The following is a 14,030-nucleotide window of genomic DNA, read 5'->3' as shown; positions in this document are numbered from 1 at the left end:
CCTGCACCAAGCTTCATCATATCCTGTTGACGGCAGAGATCGTCGTCATATGCAAGTTAGATGTTGTCAAGCACATGCTGTCGGCTCCTGTTTTGAAAGGCCGACTTGGTAAGTGGATGTTTGCGTTATCGGAATTCGATCTCCGGTATCAGCCTGCGAAAGCAGTCAAGGGACAAGCGTTGGCCGATCTCATAGCTGAGCGGATTAATACTAAGATAGCAGCACTATCTGTACGTGCATGGGCTATGTTCTTCGATGGATCGTCTTGTGACGACGGTTGTGGCATCGGCATTTTGCTCGTGTCGCCTCGGGGGGCAAATTATTCCTTCTCTATCAGGCTATCTACCCCTTGCACTAACAATGTCGCTGAGTATGAGGCAGTACGCAGGGGAATGGAGTTGCTTTTGGAAGCCGGGGCAGAAGCGGTCGAACTTTTTGGAGACTCGAAGTTGGTGATCTCCCAGCTCACGGATGAGTGCAAGTGCGAGAGTGAGTCACTCTTCCCATATTGGATGGAATGCCGCGAGCTGATGACCAAATTTCGGTACATCAACTTCAATTGGGTCCCAAGATCTCAAAATACCGAGGCCAATGACCTCGCACAGATGGCGTCAGGTTATAAGGACATAACAGACGGGTCAGAAGTTCAGGTGCAGTTCCTAGAACAGGATGACTGGAGAGCCGATATCTTCAATTACTTGAAGGATTCGGCTCGGGGGGCACCTAAACGGATAAGATACAAGGCTGTGAAATATGTTCTTATAGGAGATGACATGTTCTACAAGACGTTGGAAGGGTTACTACTCAAATGCCTGGGACCAACTGAGTCTAATCGGCTCTTACATGAGGTGCATGAAGGCGCCTGTGGAACTCACCAATCGGCTCATAAGATGAAGTGGCTGATCAGGCGATCAGGGTTTTATTGGCCCACCATGCTTGAGGATTGCTTCAAGTACTACAAGGGATGCCAAGCGTGTCAGATGTTCGGGAAGATTCAGATGGTACCCGCATCAGCAATGAATCCCATCATCAAGCCTTGGCCATTCCGAGGTTGGGGCATGGATATGATCGGCAAAATCCATCCTGCGTCGAGCAAAGGCCACGAGTGGATCCTGGCCATTACAGATTACTTCACCAAATGGGTGGAGGCCGTCCCTATGAAGAAGGTAAAATCAGAAGATGTTATCAAATTTGTGAAAGAACACGTCATTCATAGGTTCGGGATTCCTCAAACCATCACGACCGATGGAGGTTCGGTCTTCATCTCTAAAGAATTCAGAAAATTCTGTGATGAGATGGGAATTAAGCTGATCCGATCATCTCCATACTATGCTCAGGCCAACGGGCAAGCTGAAGCGTCCAATCAAAGCCTGATCAAGCTGATTAAGAGGAAGATTGACGAGAACCCTAGGGTTTGGCATGAAACATTGTCAGAAGCTTTGTGGGCCTATCGCATGTCATGCCATGGAGCTATGAAAACTTCGCCATACCAGCTCGTCTATGGGCAGGAAGCCGTATTGCCTTGGGAAATTACGGCTGGATCGAGACGTGTCACGTTTCAGAATGACCTGACAGCTGAAGAATATGCAGCTCTGATGAGTGATACTATTGAGGATGCAACTGAACTGAGACTTTGGTCGTTGGAGAAGATTAAAGAGAACAAAGCCAGGGTAGCTCGTGCATACAATAAGAAGGTGAGACCAAAGGAGTTTCAAGTTGGTGATCTAGTATGGGAAGCAGTGTTGCCATTAGGAACCAAGGATAAAGCATATGGCAAATGGTCTCCTAATTGGCACGGTCCATACAAAGTCGTCCAGGTTTTGAAGGGTAATGCATACATGCTGGAGCAGCTGGACGGCGCTAAGTTCCCAGCAGCTGTCAATGGTCAGCACCTCAAGAAATATTTCCCAAGCATGTGGGACGATGGGCAGTAAAACATGGGGGCCGATTCATAAAATCGGCCGGTAAAAAAAAATTTATATACAAATCACAGCCGATGCGCAGACATCGACTTGAGAAATATGGATACCAGTACAGCCGATGCACGGACATCGACTTTAGAATAATGAGAAAGCCGATGCATAGCCATCGACTCTAGACAGAACAAGCTCAATTGAGCAGGTTAACAGGTCAGTTTCAAGCCAGAATCCATAGCTTTTGAGATGATTTTCCCATTGAATCTGGTGAGGAGTTGAATCTGCGCGTTTGAGATCGGAGAATGGCGTAGACACGGATAAGATCTGTTTGACTGCATGAATAGGCAACCGGTTTGGCCTTAAATCGTGTTTATGATGCAAGCCGATGCCCTGCCATCGGCTCTTTGTGCAGCGACTTCGTTTGACAATCGGCAAAATTGGCAAGAGAGCAAAAATTAATAGGGGAATATTTTCTTCATTAATAAGAGGATTTCTTACAAAGAAAGAGCCGATTGCTCAAGGGAGGAAGAACAAAAGAAAGGTCTATTGACCAATCTGCTACTACTACTAGACCTATACTAGTAGACCCTACTCTACGGGCCGTTGCTGCCCTCGTCGTCGGAAGCTCTCGTCGGCGCTGCTGCCGGCGAGCTCCTCGTCGCTGCTCCCATAGCCCTCTATGGGAGCCTCCTCCTCCTCCTCGTCGTTGTCGTCGTCGTCATCATCCGATCCGGCGCGGAAGCGCTTCGCCGGCGGATAGTCCTCGAGGGAGTCGTCGTCGTCTTCTTCTTCCTCCTCCTCGGAGGAAGTGTAGCCGTCCCAAGAGAACGAGTCATCCTCGCTCGTCGCTTCCAGCTCCCCATCGGCGAGGAACTGAAGGTCGTCGTCGCCACTGGTCAAGGACTTGTCGTCCTCGGACCAGACGTAGGGCTCGTGGTCCTCGTTGTCCCACTCCGATGCGGCGAGGATGTCGTGCGCCGCCAGCGAGCCCCACTCCGGCGTCAGCTCACGAGATGAGGAAGAATCGGAGAAGAGATCTGACGAGGTGGAGGAGGACGAAGAGGAGAAGGACTGGGAAGAAAGATCCGACGAGGCGGAGGAGGAAGAAGAGGAAGACATGGCTCAGGAGATGGGGAATTTTTTTGGTGCCGATGGTTAGAACAGAGCAAGGGGATGAAGAGGCGAATCGTTCGGCACACTTAAATAAGGGGAGCATAGTGGAAATTTAATGCCATTACAGTTTCCGAGGAAGTGATGCTAAGGCTATCAAATCTTGCAGAGGAGTTGAGAAGGCAAGGCATCATGATGAAGAATACTGCGACGGTTCTGCTCTGCCACGACATGACCCGACGAAGAAAAAAGCAGAGTGATTTTGGAATTATCAATTACAAAACCAGGGGGGCATGTGTTATCACCCGAATTTGACCGGATTAGAGGTGGGCCGTGATTAAGATTGGGCTTGAAGAATATACATGGAAGTTATACATGAAGCGGCCTTGTACAAGATAGTTTGGGCTAGTTTGCCCGTGTATCTGTAAATATAGTAGGATACGTGTCGGTTAGGTAGAATTTGGCTCGTGCACGGTTGGGATTATTCCCACGTTAGAAAGTCTACGGACTATAAATATGTATCTAGGGTTATTGAGAAAAACAACAATCACGTTCATCACAAACCAATCTAGGCGCATCGCCAACCCCTTTGTTTCGAGGGTTTCTTCCGGGTAAGCATCATGCTGGGCAGTATACGTTTATTCGTCGTTCATGCGTTGCTCGTGCTGAAGCCTTGTTGATGGCGAGCAACGTAGTTATCATAGATGTGTTAGGGTTAGCATTGTTTCATCGTGTCACATGCTTTCGTCCATGCAACCCTTAGACGTCTAGCCGCCCTTACACCTATCTTAGGTGTAAGGGCGGCACCTTGCTTGATCCATGTTTAGTAGATCCGATCCGTTATGATTGCTCCTTGTTCTTCAAGGATTAGTTTGATATCTGCATAGTTAGGCCTTGCAAACGGTTGAAGGATCCAGTAGCACGTAGGGTGTAGTCTGCTAGCCCTAGACAAGATGTTCCGGGAATCAACTTCGTGTTGGTTTTTAGGCCTTGTCTAGGGTTGGTTTACTATCACCGTGCGTGGCTGCCAGGCTCAATCACGCGTAGGATGTTCCGATTATGTGGTAAAAACCCTAAATCGTCGTAGGTCGTTTTAGCTATATATCGATCAAGCAGGACCACCATGTGATCGTAGACCTCATACGAACCATGGGTGGATCGGCTCCTTGAGCCGATTCACAGGACAACCTGAGAGCCGATCGAGGCTCGTATTTAATGTTTACGTGTATGCCATGCAGGAAACTAAGCGAAGCAAATCCATCACCTTCCTGACCAGGTATAGGTCAGGTGGCACGCCCTTGCACCAGCATCGGGACGTGCGTACTAGGAGCTTTACGGGCCGTCGCTCGGAGGGACCAGGGCCAGCCGCAACTCTAGGTTGTTCCCGGCTCTTCGTGTTGCCAGCCGTTGCTCGCCGGTGGGTTTCGGACGCCAACAACAAGTTACACTTTTATCAAGGTATGTGTAACTTCAAGCGGTTCCGATACGAGCACGAAATGCAACTAAATCTTTTACAAAAAAAGGTGCACATTTCTTAAGTAATATGTAACTCCAATTTACAAGTTGCACTTTTCTCACGGAAACGTGCAATTAAACCTTTACGAGACGATTTGCACATTTCTCAGCAAACGTGCAACAGGTGTTCGAAACAAGTTGCATTTTTTTCAAAAAAATATGCAACTACAAATGGCTACAAGTTGCGCATTTCTCAAGAAACGCGCAACCCATTTTCAAAACGAGTTGCACTTTTCTCCAAAAACGTGGAACCGGTTTTCTAAACGAGTTGCACTTTTCTCAATAAAATGCGCAACCGGTTTTTAAAACGTGTTGCACTTTTCTCAAGAAATGTGCAACGGTTTTTCAAATGAGTTGCACTTTTGTCAAGATCATCGTATCAAGCAGTTTCAATACGAGTTACATTTTCTCAAAAAATGTGCAACTCCAAAAAGGGAGTTGCACTTTTCTCAAAAAGAGTGCAATTTAATATTTTCTGATGCAAGTTACACTTTTCAAAGAAGAAAGTAGTGCAATTCAACCGGCTTTGGTAACGAGTTGCATTTTTTCCATACAAAAAAGGTGTAATCAGAAATCAAATAATACTTGTACTCATCAGGGAACGAACAACTTTGTTTTCATGTAAAATGGGCCGAAATCCTAGGCTAATTTCTATTTAAAATGGGTTGACCTGAAGCCCACAGATGAAACACAAACAAAGGCCAGCTAGGCAGCTAACACAACCACGTGAGGTGCAAGCATGCGAATGGATCGATCGGTGCCAGCTAACACGATCAGATGAGATGGATCGTCATCAACGTCGACTGAGACTTAAGCATTTCTCAATCGACTGTGACATAGGCAGACCCATTAAAAAAAGGCTCATAAAAAAACACTTTTCCTAAGTAACAGCTAGCTGTTTTACAATTGGTGAACAGTCACTTTTTAAGCCGTCCGATCTGATTCTTGATTCACCAATCTCGGCGCTATCTCATCCCGTCTCATTTCTGTTTGGGCTGTGTGGGCTGTCTCATTTGTTTTTCATTTCTGCTGTCGTTTTCGCTCAGGGGAGGAGGGGCGAGAGGCTGCCATGGCGGAGAGGTTGGCACTCGGCACCGTCCCCGCAGACGACGCCACTGGATATGGAGGGAGCGGTGTTTCGGGTTCGGGCGCCACCGCCGACGAAGATAGCAGTCACCCCGCAGCCGGTACGAGCGACGTCAGAGAGATCCGTAGAGCGCGAGCCTGCTCGACCCGCGAAGGAGAGACGGCCGGCGGTTAACCTGCGTGGAAGACATGGCCGCCATTTTTGGTGAGGTACTCACCTGAATTCTTCCTCTATCCCATGTGTGCTCCGATTTGATTTTGTATTAGCTCATCTGCGTTTAGTTCTGGTTTGGGGCATTCTCTGTGCTCGTCGCGAGACCTGCATATTGTTCTCCTTGTCCGTGGTCCATTACCAGAATTGGAGGGATTTTGTGCAACAGCAAGCAGAACGTAATCAAGGATGGCAGGAAACATTGAAATTTTAGTGTTCAGTGTGATTTTAGGTTCACAGGATTATCCAGGGCTCGCGCTGATTTTGTTCTTATTTTTGGTATCTCATCATAATCCCATTCTTCACCCTGCTGGTCCGGTGAAGAAGCCATTGACTGGCTAGGTTGGAAGGCAGGCGGTACATACAACAGTGGCGTTGACAGAAGAGGATCAGTTGTAGTCTTGCCACTCCGAGTACAAATGGCTCCACCATGATTACGAGTGTGAACTTTTGAGCTGGAAGTCTCCTTTGAGTGCTTGCAGATGGTTGAGAGGCTACCAAGATATCCATACAAGTGTTCAATGTTCGCATAGAATTCCTGACACCAAATATCATCAGTCCTTTGGAATAGAATACTGCTTGCACCTGCAACAACGATTTAGTTTAACTAAGGCGGCATCAGTTCTGGCATAGTCATATTATTCTCTCATTCTAGTAGAGCATGCACGTTTATCTCTTTTTTTTATCTCACTGTAGTCTTCATCATTTTAAAATATTTGCCTAGTCTTACTTCTTCAGTTGTATCACGTATTTTCAGAGTTATCTCAGTTTTTTGAAAATTGTATTAGCTTCAGACTTCATAAATGAGTCAACTCATAGATCATATTTTTGTTCATTATTTCTTTCAGTCATGTTCTTCAGTTTATTCATTCTTTCTTAGTAATCTCAGTGTGTCCATGTTCCTCATTTTCTGTGTCTCATTTTATTCTCTTATTATTGTGATCCTCAATCTTTCTTTGAGTTCTTAAGTTTCTATTTTATCGTTTAGTCTTGTGTCCCTCAGATTGTAGCTCATTTTAGTATCTCAGTTATTTTAGTGTCTCATTTTATTCTTAAGTCTTTCAGTTTGCGGTTCAGTCTTGCACATTTTCAGTGTTGTTTTTCAGTTATTTCAATCTTACTTAGTCATCTTAGCCAGTCCATGTTATTCTTCATTTATTTTAGTGGTGTTCTTCAGTTAATTCTTTCTTAGTTAGTCATCTCAATGTGTCCATGTTATTGTTCAGTCCTCAATTAGTTTCTCAGTTAGCCTCTGTTTATTAGTTTTCAGTCCCTCTATGTTTATTCTATTTATTCATTTTCTCATTTTATTTTCCTATGTCTCTCATTGTACCAGTCACATATTTTCTTGGAATTTCACTCAGTATCTTAGTAATTTAGTTGGGGTTTTTTTTTGGCTCAGTTTGTTTCTTATGTCTCTGAGTTCTTTGTCAGTAATTTCTCGGTGCTTCAAAATATAGATTAGTCTTGCACTTTTTCATTCACTCATTTCTCGACATTTCAAAATTCACTCCTTATTTCTTTGCTTTGAATGTCTTGAGTTGAGTATTCAGTTCATCATTCACCTCTTCTTGATTTAGTCATCAAGTTTCTTTGTTATTCTTAATCCTGAGCATCTTTTTGTCACTCCTAAATCATGGTCTTTTTCTTCATTATTCACCCCCCTCTTTTCATTTCTTTCCCAATAACATCCCTTCTTTGCGTTTAGTCTTTAGTTTTCATTCTATAGGGATCTCAGTCCTTACTTTTCAGATTTTATTCCTAGTTGAGTTCAGAGTTCAGATGCTCTATCTTCCTTTTCTTCTGTTTTAGGAGTTTTCTTCATTTTCTTTCTTTTGCTTCTTGAATCATTTAGGCCATGTGAACCAATCTCTACATGAACACGCGGAATCTCTGTACTGTCCCCTGCACTTCTTGGTGCAAGGGGAGATTTATGCATTTCCTTATCTTTGTTGCACCATCCTATGTGATCTACGTACTTGTCAGGTATCTTTCCACATCCTGGTGGAGCATAACCTTCATTATATCATTATATGAAAGCAGAGCACACCATATTTTTTCCAAACTTGCATACAAGAGTACTTCTCATGGCCCTTGCCCATCTACACCAAATAAGTTATAACCATCACTTGGGTATGTAGGGCTGGGTCGATCTCGAAGAACTACTATCATGTGTTGAGTAGACATCCAGTGTAGTGTCGTCTAGCAATCAGTGTGTCCACTTCTTGTATGATGACAACTGATAAGTGCATCGGGCCACTCTTGAATCGGTTCGCTCGTACCAACATACAACTACGTTTAATGGTAAACGACCTTTTCGTTTGCATTTAAGTTTTTTCATTTTGTTGTATTTTCCTGTTTTACCTGATTTCCTTCAATTTATAGCACTTTTATGTCTGCTCAGTGCAGAAAATTCCCAAGTTGCTTCGCAGATCAACATGTAGAAAATGCTGAATAATCTAAGAGGGTCATCTCATACTTTTAGTATCTAAGTAATGCATTCTAATATTATTTCAGCTATGCATTCTTCAGTTTCTTATCTTTTTTGCTTATGCTTTGGCACTCTCTTTATTCTGCTTCGTCAGCCAATCTTTCATCCAACTTCAGCCTGGCGGTCTCTGCGCACAAAACCTCCGATATATCAAAAAAGAAAAGATCAAGAAAGAAGGTTGTCTTTCTTCCTCGGAAACAAGATCAGAGTACCTACAAGACTCCGATAATTTACTAAGAGCGCTTCTCGTCTACATGTGCAAAGTTTGTTTAAATGTCAGCCATGCCTACGCCAGGGATTTCCGCATGGAGGAATGAGTGGTTGGAGTAGGACGTGAGCTGTTTTGCTTTGGTGGATAAGGTTGAACAGGTGTTTTGGATCTTACACGGATGCATGTTCTTGTTTTGGGGCTTTTCTTGTTTCTGGATACTTTTCTGTACAGGGCTAAAAAAGGTCAGTACTTACTGAAGAAATGAAAAACACTGATTCAACATGGGCTGTACAAAATGTGTCTGTTTCACTGGACTAAAACAGACAGTTTAACGAGTCTTTTCCATTGAGATTTTTTTAGTAGTACAAATGTCATTATTTGGTTGGTCAAAAAAAGTGTCTGTTTCTCAATTGAAAAACAGCCAGCTGGTGTATAGTCACTCCCTAAAAAAAAACTTGTACCCATCTCACCAAAAAGAAAGCCCATGTCCATAAATAAAGAAAATAATATTTCAATCAGACTGCAAGGATTAAAAAAAGGAATAGTGTGATTCGGTTTGTGCTTGAAAAGGAAAGAAGCAATCAAAGCATGGAAATAATCAGGCAAAAAAAATTCTCTTTTCTGAAACAGCCGAGAAGGGAAAAGGTAATCTCCAACTTAACGTATAGTTTTTTTCCATAACAACGGACGAATTTTTAGCTACTCCCTGTTGTTGAAAGTCCAAGTAAAGCCGTCGTGAATCGGGAGGTGACAGGACTGGAGAACAATCTCTTGAGTCAACGGGGCAAGGTAGATTTTCTCATTAATTACCAGTTGCCAATTGTAGAAGGATAAACGTTTTTAGCTCCAAATACCCCGCTCGTCTCCATCTATATATATGAACCATATATGGATTGTTATCTTATAACCTGATAAATAAAGACATACTCTACTTCTACTATCGACGATCTGTATTGTCTCCATGGGCGCATACACGAAGTCCGTCCATGGACCAACCCTTCTGCTTGTTCTCATAAGCCTTGCTATTCATTCACAATGTAAGTGGGTTTTCCGGTGTGCATCTACGTGTGTGTAGATGATCGATCTTGTGATGCTTTGCTAAATCGTTAGTTAGCAATTTATAACTCTACATAATTATGCAGGTATATATATGCCCTATGTATGTTTATTCTTACGAATTCTATATGATTGTGCTTAAAATTTCACAGATGGGAGTGCGGAAGGTGTGGGCAGCGAGAGGATAAATTTGCCCAACGGATTGTGTGTCCACAGACCAAAGTCCGAAGCTTGCAAAGATGGTTACTGCTACTGCTGTTTGGCGACGAACGAATGCACGCGGACAATGGAAGGCTGCATCGGCTGTTGCAAAGATCCTGATTCCTGCAACGTTCGCGGCGGTGTGGGCATGCCGACTCCCTCCATCTATGCCCTTGTTTCTTCATTGTGTATGGCATTTCTTAAGTATTATTTTTAGGACCTCTTAAATAGCTATTTGAGAACAGTAAAGGAGAAAATAGCTCCGCTTTATGTTTTCTGCCTTCACTGGCCCACTTTCAGAATTAATTCCTCCCCATATTATGTTGCGCATAATCTTTCGTGCTAGTCAAAACATGTAAACTTTGATCAAAAATATAAATAATACTAATGCGAATATGAAAATTCAATTCGGCTCCCGTGTGCATATGCTCCCTCTACCACAAAAACATATTTTGAAATGTCGATTTTTTTTTTTGAAAAAAAAGTTCTACATGTACATCACCATAATATATGTGTGCTCGTCAACTCTCGAGAAAATCCAGTGTTTTTTGTGGTCTATGTAAAAAAAAAGATAAAATTTGTTGTCTTGTTAAAGGTCTTATTTTTAGCACCAAATTTTATCTTTTTTACACATGCTACAAGATAAGTCGAATTTTCATGAAACAACTTTGTTGGGTGTAGCATGTGAAAATGTAGGTGTAAATTTTTATTTTAAACTTTTTTGATATTCAAAATATTTTAAGATGCATTTTAAAATAAGGGAGCATAAGCTCCCATGAGCCAAACCACCACTCCAGAAGATCTGTACTATACTATATGCATATTATGAATATATATATTCATGGTAATTCTAAAATTAGTAATTTTAGTTGTATGTTTTTTGAAATGGACGAGCATTCCAGCCTGCATCGATAGATGCATGCAGGATTTTTTAAATCTTATTAAATGTACTTGTTGCAAGAAAGCGTTGACCTCATGGGTCACATAAAGTTTCAACATGTATCATTCATCTAAATAGAAGGGACAACATAGAGTGATTCTATGTTAGCATGCTATCCGGGGATCAAAACGCTAGTTGAACCGGTTGCAGAAATTTCGTGCAACCTTCTCTAGCCGGTTTCACCCAGTAACCATATCCTCTCGCTTTTCCGTTCGCTGTTGGAATGACCACATACGGATCCAATGAGAAGCCATAGAAATAACCTGCATGAAAGAAGAAGATTTTTCATTGTTAATAATATAATTATTTCTTGTCTTCCAACTTCCCTATGGTCCATATTAAAGCACAAGCTTCAACTCGGCGCATTTTGAAGTTTATGAGCCCCCCCTAGCCAATTCCCAAAGAGATGGGTAATGTTATTCTGGGGTATGATGTTAAAAGCCATGTGGACAATACGTCAAATAATCTTTGCTTACAGACAAGATATAAAAAGATGATGAATTGTTTCGTCTTGATCTCAAAAGCAATGTTTTTGTCTACCTTACCAATTCCTTTTTAGCTAGATTGTCTTTGGTGAGAAGCACTTTACTATATAAGAACCACATAAAAATATTTATCTTAAGTGGTACTTTAATTTTTTTAATGTATTTGCGTAAAAAAAACACGTGCGTGGTCAGCCATGTAATCTAGATACAAAGGCTTAACCATGAAAACACCTAATTTTATTAGCTTCCAAACAAAATTATCAGGTTTAGCTGACAAGTGTATATCCATCAACCATGTAGTGTAACTAAACGGCTCCATCTAGCCCATTTGGAGTCATCAAGTGATCTTCTAAAAGTTATGATAGGAGGACGATGGAATAACACATGTGCAACATAGTAGAGAAGGATATCTATCGGATAGTGGCTTATCTCCAAACTATGTATCCTCCCAAAAATGTGTATCTTCTCCATTGCCATCTAAAAAACCTATTTTCTTTCGGGCGGGCGCATGCCAGATTGACCTCCCGATCACGCGCACTATAGGACAACCGACGCCCCACGCACGCGTCACCAGTTCCGCCCCAAATCGCGCCTCCAGCGCGCCACCGCACCCCTCTCCACCCCGCATCTAAGTGATGCCATGCCAGCTGCGGCCCCTCTGCTCCCCCCGCACCGACCGGAGGCGCGCGCCGTCCCTGATCCTCTCCCGCCGGAGCAAGTCCACCACCACCCCTGCATCTTCCCCGCCAGCGCGAGGCTACCGCCGCTCCAGCTCCTTCCCAATCGACGGGAGACCACCGCTGCCCCTGCATTCGCGGCACCACCACGGAGGGCCCTGAGGCGCGTCGCTCCCTTCCCCGCCGTTGACTTCCTCCGCGGCGGCGCGGACACCACCACCCGCCTCAACCACATGTGGTTCCCCTCCCGGAGTCCCGTCGCCACACTCAGCGACATTGACCATCACCGCCAATGTCGTAACTTCCGTGCCCATCAGAGGGAGCAACTTCGGGCCGGACAGAGCAATTTTGGTAACGTGCACAGGAACTTTGGCGCCCAATGATGTAACTTCAGTGGCCGTCAGAGCAAATTTGTTGCGTAACAGTGTAATTTTGGTATCCAACAAGCAACTTTGTTGCCTTGCGGAGCAATTTCGATACTCGACGGAGCAATTTTGGTACCCTATAGCGCAACTTTGATGCCCGGAGACGTAACTTTGATGCCCGGAGACGTAACTTTGGTGCCCAGAGCAAATTTGATGCATAATGGTGCAATTTTGGTGCCCAACGAAGCAACTTTGGTGCCTAACGGCACAACTTTGGTGCCCGATAGAGCAACTTCTGTGTCCAACGGGAAAATTTAGGGGAGAACCACGTCGGCATCCGGGCATTGCTTCATGTTGTTGTGAAGTTGCCTACCATTGAAGTGAAGTTGTTTTTGTTGTTGCATAGTTGTCTACAGCTGCACTAAAGTTGCTTCGTACTGCTTTGAAATTTCCTATCGTTTGTGTGAAGTTGCCTAACCCTATGTCGTTGGTGTGAAGTTGCCTAACCCTATGCGAAGTCGGCTACTGACATAGGCATCCCAATGGGCCTGCCGAAGATGGTACCCGGGGTTTACTGAAGGCCCACGACCCGAAGGATAAGAAGAATCGGAAGCCCAAATAATTATTAAGGAAAGCTAGAGTTGTATTAGAAAGCAATACTTGTAATCTTGTGGGATGAGTTGGAAACCCTCCCGACTATGTAACTTGTGTATCACGAATCCCTCGGCTCCGCCTCTTATATAAGGGGGAGTCAAGGGACAAAGAAAGCATCGATTCATTGTCTCACAAACCCTAGTTTTCATATCGTCGAGCACTTTTCGGCTGAAACCTTCGAGATCTACTTGCCCTCTACTTCCGACTAAAACCCTAGTCTACAACCCGTAGGCATTGACAAGTTAATCCCTTGTCAGCTACCGTTGTACCAAAGTTGCCTATCGCTGCAAAAAATGACTACTGTGGTTGCTTTGCCGAAGTTTCTTTTTGTCATGTACTTTGGTGCCCGACAACTCAACTTTGGTGCCTGAAGGCATAACTTTCGGTGCCCGGCGGAGAAAATTTGGTTCCGACAAACCAACTTCGGTGCCTGGCGGCAAAATATTGGTGCCTAATAGAGCAATTTTGGTGCCCGACAAAGCAAATTTGATGCTCCACGGAACAACTTTAGTGTGTGACGAAGCAATTTTGATGCCCATAGAGCAACTTTGGTCCACGGGAGAGCAACTTTGGAGCCCGACGGTGCCATTCTGGTGCACAACTTTGTATCCAATACCCAACAATTGTAGACAACTTCGCTTCATCTGTAGGAAATTTTTGGCTCAATGGTAGAAAACTTCGCAACAATAGTAGGTCATGGTGCTCTAGACGTGTGTCCCGTTGGTGACGAGAAATGGGTTGCCATGCTCTTGCTGCATTCGGTCAAGATTAAGTTGATTTTTAGTTGTTATGAACTTCCTATTGCTTTTGCGAAGTTTCCCAATATCGATGTGAATCTACCTTTTTCATCGTGCACCAAAGTTGCTTTCTTGAGAACGAAAGTTGCTCTATCACATATGAAAGTTGCTTCTTAACAAATTTCATCGAAACATATGTAAATGAGAACTAGTTTTGAAGATCTCATCGTCAGGATCCCGAAAGTGAAAGCGGATCATAATTTCGAGATTCGACACAAAAGTTATAGCTTTTTGAATTTATTTTGGAAAGTAATCTAGGCATCTGTACATCAGGTTCGGCTGGGCTTTTTTTTCTTTGCGTTGCTGTGACCACGT

The 14,030-nt window shown here is 43.7% G+C and overlaps 1 long non-coding RNA gene across 1 annotated transcript; it reads left to right on the top strand.

The window, feature by feature from the left end:
- The first annotated feature begins 5,566 nt into the window (after window positions 1-5,566).
- Window positions 5,567-8,889, top strand: LOC127307836 (uncharacterized). Its single transcript, XR_007855877.2, has 2 exons — window positions 5,567-5,837; window positions 8,424-8,889. It is a non-coding gene; the product is annotated as an uncharacterized lncRNA (long non-coding RNA).
- The last annotated feature ends 5,141 nt before the right edge of the window (window positions 8,890-14,030 follow it).

The sequence above is a fragment of the Lolium perenne genome, chromosome 6 (assembly GCF_019359855.2).
Source record: "Lolium perenne isolate Kyuss_39 chromosome 6, Kyuss_2.0, whole genome shotgun sequence".
Taxonomy (NCBI): Eukaryota; Viridiplantae; Streptophyta; class Magnoliopsida; order Poales; family Poaceae; genus Lolium; species Lolium perenne.
Note: the sequence above shows the minus strand (reverse complement) of the source record. Positions and strands in the feature narration are given on the sequence as shown.